The 7,793-nt window shown below is 44.9% G+C and overlaps 1 non-coding gene across 1 annotated transcript; it reads right to left on the bottom strand.

Annotated features, from left to right (window-relative positions):
- Positions 1-1,597: 1,597 nt before the first annotated feature.
- Positions 1,598-1,669, bottom strand: Trnad-guc (transfer RNA aspartic acid (anticodon GUC)). The gene has a single exon. It is a non-coding gene; the product is annotated as a tRNA-Asp (tRNA).
- Between the last annotated feature and the right edge of the window lie 6,124 nt (positions 1,670-7,793).

A 7,793-nucleotide genomic window follows, 5' to 3' on the forward strand; every position in this document is an offset into this window, starting at 1 on the left:
CCGCGGGATAAGCGAGCATCTAGGTAGGCTGTGGCAGTGGGATTTTCCTTAGCGCTGCGAGGCCTACTTGGATTGGGGATTCCTTCTGTTGGTCGTTTACACGTGGGGGCGACCATTCGACGCGAATCTTCGCTTATCTGCTTCCAAGCATCGAGCCATCTCACAGGAAATCGTACGTCAGAGGCGTGCAAAGGCGTCATTACTTTGGCCGTTACGCGCGCGCGTTCGCATCTCATCCTAGAGAGGTGCGATTGATAGATGATGTCCGTCTTCTTGCTCGCTGGCGAAGCTGCGTGCTTTGCTATCCTCTTGCTATCGAAAACACGAACCGCAGTGTCCTCCACGAAGTGTGTGGGAGGATGCCATTGATGTCGTTGTCGTACTGTTAGTCCGATCAGATTGTTTGGGGCAATAAGCGGTTTTGGTTCGCTTTTCCCGAGGGTTGAAGCGATTTAGAGTCTCTCGCAGCGTAGTGAAGCCTCACCGCTAGAGGTGTGAGATAATGACGAAAAGCGCTCGATAGCGGCCGGTGATGGATGATATCGGGGATGGCCCTCCTTATGCCCTTTCTTCGCCCTTTACAGGAATGAGCGCCAAACCTGGACAGTTCGCAGAAGTAACCACCGACTACTAAGCAGAAAGAGGCCGGAGATGGGAAAACCAAGCAAATCACAATTCACGCCGTAAGAAAATGGCGTAATTGGCACGGACTCGAGAGCGCGAAGGGAGAATGGACTTTCAAATTACGTCACAACCTCCCAACGCCCATCTTCAGGATGCATGGTGGGGTTCGTTTTGTCGTTCGAGGAAGTTGTTTTGCGTAGAAAAAATTCCACTGTTCTTGTACGATTTCTAAGAGACAACTCAAAGTGAACTGGCGGCCCGAGTTCATGTCGCGCTTCCAATTAGTAAAGTGATGGAGTCACCTAGCGACCGCTACCGTATCTTGGCAGAATTCGTCGATAAAGGAATTATCGAGAAATGTTGTCCTGGTGGCAGCGACCTACCCTCGGAGCTTGCAGAGAGCCTGAAACCCGGTGGAGGGGGTTACACGCGGGACCGGAACACCAAATCTAGTTCCTACGGACGTTCGCAGCGGTTCGTTCGGGTGTTTGCGAGTTTGTTGACCGCCATTGAAAGGAGGAAGTAGGATGGAGAACACCGAAGGTGAGTAGGTTGCGCGTGCATGCCCGTCCATAACGCCTGAGGCGGACCAATAAGTTGGCGAATTTGTCGCGAACACCGAAATGAACCACCGCATGACATTGAAACCACGGAAAAGGAGATAAAAGCTGTGGCTTGCGAACAAAAAAAAACCAATGCAATAAAAACACCCAGTCCCAAGGCGTGTAGCAGAAGCGATAAATATGCACACGGCTCGCAGGGACAATATGGGACATACCGAGTGGAGTCTCGCGTTGCAGTAAATTAGCCTCGTTTCGTTACGATGCAGGTGGAGATATTCCCTTATGAAATGGGGAAGCAAACGAAGCCAATGCACGGCATTTTACTGCGCAACAAAAGCGAAGGCCATACATAATACGACAGGGAAGACAAAAAAAAGAGATCGAGCGTGTGTTTTAAAAAATAATATCGCCTCCCCGACGGGGAATCGAACCCCGGTCTCCCGCGTGACAGGCGGGGATACTGACCACTATACTATCGAGGACCTGTGAGAAACGGCACACCATAATGTCGATTAGATCAAAGCATCCGGTGCGAAAGGGTACCGGATCGTTCGATTTCTACTACAGCCATTTGACACCACAGGGCACACATAGGGCGCGCGCGAACGGTGACGCTTCTGGCAGCGATTGTTTGCGAGACATAAACATAAACACAGCGCGTGCCGGACAGAAAATCTCTCCCCCCACACACAAGGGTGGAAGGAAGCTGCTGAATGCTGAGTCTGTGGAAGAGCATAATCCACTACGCAAAATCCAAACAAGTGTGTGCGGTTGGCCAGAAAACCGAGTCGCGCTTACAGGACAGACACACACGACGACGCAGTGCTCTGTGCTCTGTGCTGCTGGTGCTGGCAAAAAACATACGAAACCGATTCAAGCGCGATAATAAGCAGCAACACCACACACCGTACGACGGAGTTCGATGGCGACGGAGTCTATCGCAGGGGGCACGCGTGCTTGGTATTACTCCCGCAATGCTGCGTCATAAATCGCGTACAAAAGAATGGTTCGTACGCGGGGCTGAAGCTCGCAGATAGAGATGCAAATAAAATAGCATTTCCAACCGTGCCACAGTTCGATTCGGGCCCATCGTGCACGAATATCGGTGCCGTTGGAGAAGAACAGCACAGAGGCGCAAAGCAAAAAGACGCGATTGAAAATGTGTCGCCTGGCTCGACCAGACATGAGGGAAAATCTTAGACCGGGAAAAACAAATCAACCTTTAAGCGCGTAGGCCGCCCGCGAACGCCGCGTGGATGTGAATTTGATTTTTATTTCTTATTTATTTCATCGTGCGCTACGAACCAAAAACCGTTAACGCGCGGCGTTAAGGCTATAGGGCGCGAAGCCGCGGGAGGACACGGACATAAATGAAAAGCAGAAGCAGAAGAAAGAAAAACGCTCCATCGCCCGGCCTGAACCCCGGGGTCCGGTGGAGAGAGAGACAGAATCGGTGTTGAAACAGATAAAGCATATTAAATGGCTCAGCGAAGCCAAAAAGCTCATAAAATAAATTGTTTTCTATGCAACGGCGACGACGACGACGACGACGACCACGACGGTAGAGGTTTTCTCGCGGTCACACGCCATCTCTGTCTTTCGTACACGCACAAACGCGCATGAGCGAGAGAGAGCATGAGTAGCACCACCACCGTTCGATTGCTTCGCACGCTCTCGCTCACTTCACGTATCGGTGGTGAGCGCGTGTCAGCATCGAAAATGAGAGCAAAAGTGTGAGCACATTCTCATCTCTCTCGCGCTCACAAAGCCGCGGCTCACTTTCGAACGGATTTCAACATCCCTTCGACCGCGAGAAGGCCAGGCACACAGAGAGCCAGCAGGCACAGCAGAAAAAAAGCAGCCACAACATGCAATAGAACAAAAAAAAAAGGTCGAGAAAAACATGAATCGCTCGTGAAGCGAGATCACTTCCAGTGTGTGGTCTGGTCTGGTGCTCGAGAGGATTTTTGCCAGACATACGGCGGCGCACAGTTGCACAAAATTACCCTGGCTCGCTCTGTTCCGCCCTTTCCGAGGCACACACGCACGCAGCGATAGACCTAGTAGCCCTTGCGATGATAGGAGAACCGTGTTACGGAACCACTTTCCGTTAAGACGGAGGACTGGAGAATACGAACGGCTAGGGCGCACACACCAACACAACCGGACGGTGAAGGGTGACGCGTGCTGACACACTTGCGTATGTATCGAAAAGCTCGAAATTTAGGCTCGTTTCGTTAATAAAATATTGCGCTCCTTCTGCGCTTCCTTTGACGGTGCCAAATCGTCCTCTTTTGGTGCTCCGTTTCTCGCAGCGAAGGACCTGAGGCTTGCAGTGCAACCAGTACCGCGAGGTTTATTACCAAAAGGGCCCAGAGGAAGTAATGTCTCCCTTAAATCCTCCCGTTACAGCCCATTATGCCAAGCAGCCTATTTTGCAGCTCCATCGTCGTCACGCGTAGATAAGCGCTTGGTGAAGCATTTGGCTGGCGTTTTGTGACGTTTGTAATGTTTAGCAATGCTCTGTGAATTACGCGACAAAATCAACTCCCGCGAAGGGCTGTCCCGTAGGTTGGCGAACGCGTCGATAAGAAGTGCTTAGGGTCGCCTCATCGAGAGCCGGAAAAACGGTATTTACGGATATCATTATCAACACGCGTCGATCGACTTCCTATCGCCCCAGCCTGTGCGTGTGTGTGGTGCGATTGTCCGTCCCTGACCCTAACCGATCCCGTTCAAATGAGGTGTTTGGGACTTCCGAAAACGAATATGGCGTTCTGTGCGTGAGAATCTATGCACATTATTTTTTCTCACTATCCTTATGTCTTGGAAAGTGAGCCGACCATACCATCGTCGTCGTCGTCGTCGTCGTCGACGAGCGAAACGTCATAATTAAAGCCTACTTCGATCGCTCAATCCTACTTCAAGCTGGCGTGCCAACGGAACGGTAGTTGCTTCCGTACGAGCGCCCAGTCTGTCTGTCTGTGCTTTCAACTCTTCCAAGCTGTGTCTGTTTGTGTTGGTGCTTTTCCCCCACTCCATCACACGATGATTTATGATCAGTAGGGGGTGCTGCTGTGGGTACGATTGTTGTTTCGCCGTTCATTTTTTTTTTTATGATTATTTCACCCCCTTTTGCATGAAACTCGCACCCGGATGCCGTTGTTCAACTCACACCGGGTGCATAGTCTGACAGCTCGATCCGTGAACGCGGTCCACCAAGACGGGGCAGCTGACCATCCCGTGGGGCATATCTAATGAACATGCTTTTGGTGCTTCTCAAACACACGCACGTAACACGACCAAACCCGAGCTGGGCAATATTATTAACTAGCTGATAAACCCGATTTCATTCGGGTCGACGTAGTTTGAGGAAAAATAAAGGGGCATTTTTACGTATGCTTGGGTAATTCAATTTTTGATGTGCATTTTATTTTTTTTCTTATTTAGTTGTATTCATTCTATAAACGTTATTCTCAACCGCGTACACCCGGGATAAGGTGCCCTTTCACGGTTCGGAGAAGGAAATGTCTTCCAACCAATGTGAATTGCAGTTTACTTTAAGTTTAGACTTAAGATAATAGTTATAAGCAATACGGCCTGGCCGTCATTGATGAATAAAAAAAAATAAACATTATTCCTAGCTTCGTCTTTGAAGGTTTTCTATTTCAATCAATTCATCTCTCGCTGGTCCTCTAGGCATATCCCTTCCAATTGGTTGTACCTGGCTTTTTCAAAATATCGTTCACTGTTTTATAACAAATCGAGCCTTTTAACCATCTTAGCTATGAAGAAAAGGATTTTTTTCAAGAAAAGGATTTTTTTTATAAAATCCTTTCTTCTCTTGTTGTTTCACAACTTCCATTTAGCTTCATAATCTTTCGCATTTTGCACGTCATCAAATTAGTAAAACATATTTTTTATGCCTTGTGTTTTCCTCTTTAATTCTTTCGGAAATACTTTTTTATACAGTATCATTTGTCTTGGATCCGTCACATAAATTTATTTACATAGCAATAAGGAAATGTAGCATGTTGTTCCATCCTGAGCATGTATGACGTTCAAAATCTTTCTACTTTTCTAACACTTATTCTTATTTTGTCACTGAAGCTACCTGGAAACAGTTTTCCATTTTCCTTTATATTTGATCTGTATTGCTGTTCTCTTTCAAAACTTCATTTCATGTTTGTAAGCATTACGCTCTGAAATCGATATTTAAATTTATTACACCAACCACATTTCCAACGCTACTCAACACAATTAAAAACTGAATCTTACTGAATAACGGCATAGCGCTATGTGTTGCAAAATATTGTACACTTTTAAATGTAAACATGCATGAGAAGAAAATGAGTTGACTTTCTAAGCCCAGTTTAGTGTCTAAATAAATTTTTGAAGAGAGAAAAGTTGCAGGAAACTGGACTGTTTGTTGACGACTTTACATTTTTGTTAATTTCTTTTATTCTGATAATGGAAATTCCTTTCCCGACCATAATGTAAAAGTCACTTGTAAAAAAGAATAAACAAAAAACCATTTTTATCATTGAGCGATATTTGAACATAACAATAAATTAGATTTCCATCCACCCATTTCCGCATTGCAGAAGATAATATTTTATAACTTGTTGTATAGACTGTGTTAAGGCGTACATGAAAAGTTGTTGTTAAATTTGACGATATTTGTTACTTTGGGCATTTTTTTTTCAATATTCCGAGCAGGGATTGTATGCCCTTCCACGAATTTGTCTCCAACCGGGAGAGCTGCAACGTCCCATTCTAATTTTCCAGTAAATATTGACATTTTTATGAATTTGCCTCATTTCATTTAAATCGGACATGATTGCCATGCTTGACCATATCTTCCAATACTCTAATAGGAAGAGCTCGTATGGGAGCTCTTGTTTTTAAAATGTTGTGTAAACAGAATCATCCTCACCTAAAATCATCCGGACCAAGCTTTATTGCTATGACGGAATTATTTTCTTGGTAATACAGACAGGAGGTTCTTTGGAAACCTCCCTTTGTTTCCCACTGGCGTAAATAAATCTTCGTCGCGTTATGAATAGGAAGAAGCATTTGTAGCGTGTATCAATCGAATTGGATGCCATGTGTATTTTTCAATATTTTTTATGTATTTGGTAGAGGGAGAGGGACAACCATTTGGTTATCCGCTTGTAGAACTGAAATTTAGAAAGTCTTTGTATTAAGTGATAAAATTATAGTTGATTTCGACTACATATGTACTTCAAAGTGATATTTTATGATTTGTTAAACGGGGTGGGGGTGGGGGGGGGGGGGGTTGTATGACAGCCCCCTTTGTTCTTCATTGAAGAGGCTGAAATTTTGCCGGGGTTGATTTAAACTAATATAACATCTATGTACCAAATTTCAGCCAAATCGGGCGCCATTTATAATTTTAAGCGGATAATATTCATTTTTTATAGGGGGAGATTGTATGGGAGCCACCCTTTGTTCCTCATTGAGATGGCTCAAATTTCGCGAGTATAACTGTTTAGTAATCAAACGTTTATGCATCAAGTTTCAGCAAAATCGGGCAACGCCTATAATTTTAACGGATAATATTCACTTTTTGGAGGGGGGGGGGGGGGGGTTGTATGGGAGCCCCCCTTTGTTCTTCATTGAGGAGGCTCAAATTTTGCCAGTATTTGTTTGAAGCAATGAAACATCTATGTACCAAATTTCAGCCAAATCAGGCGTCATATAAAATTTTAAGCGGATAATATTCATTTTTAGTAGGGGGGGTTTATATGGGAGCCCCCCTTTGTTCCCCATTGAGATGGCTCAAATTTTGCGAGTATTGATTTTTAGTAATGAAACGTTTATGCACCAAATTTTAGCTAAATCGGGCATCATTTGTATTTTTAAATGAATATTCGCGAATTGGGGTTGTATGGGAGCCCCCCTTCTGGGGGGCTCTAAAAAAAAAAATCAAACGCCCAAATCCGAGACCATTATGCACCTATGTACCAAGTTTGGTGCAAATCGGTTCAGTGATTTAGATTTAGTGATTTAGTGATATAGATTTGTTAGAGGGGGGGGGGGGGGGGTGTAGAGGTGGTTTATATGGGAGCCCCCCTTTTTTCTTCATTGAGGAGGCTGAAATCTTGCCAGTATTTGTTTAAAGTAATAAAACATCTATGTACCAAATTTCAGCCAAATCGGGCGTCATTTATAATTTAAGGCGGATAATATTCATTTTTTGAAGGGGGGGGTTTGCATGGGACCCCCCCCTTTGTTCCCCATTGAAATGGCTCAAATTTTGCGAGTATTAGTTTTTAGTAATGAAACGTTTATGCACCAAATTTCAACAAAATCGGGCTACGACTATAATTTTAAGCGAATAATAATCACTTTTTGGAAAGGGGGGGTTGTATGGGAGCCCCCCTTTGTTCTTCATTGAGGAGGCTGAAATTTTGCCAGTATTCATTTAAAGTAATGAAACATTTATGTACCAAATTTCAGCTTAATCGGGCATCATTTGTATTTTTAAATGAATATTCGCGAATTGGGGTTGTATGGGAGCCCCCCTTTTGGGGGGCTCTAAAAAAAAACAAAAATCAAACGCCTAAATCCGAGACCATTATG

Source organism: Anopheles nili, chromosome 2, assembly GCF_943737925.1.
Source record: "Anopheles nili chromosome 2, idAnoNiliSN_F5_01, whole genome shotgun sequence".
NCBI lineage: Eukaryota > Metazoa > Arthropoda > Insecta > Diptera > Culicidae > Anopheles > Anopheles nili.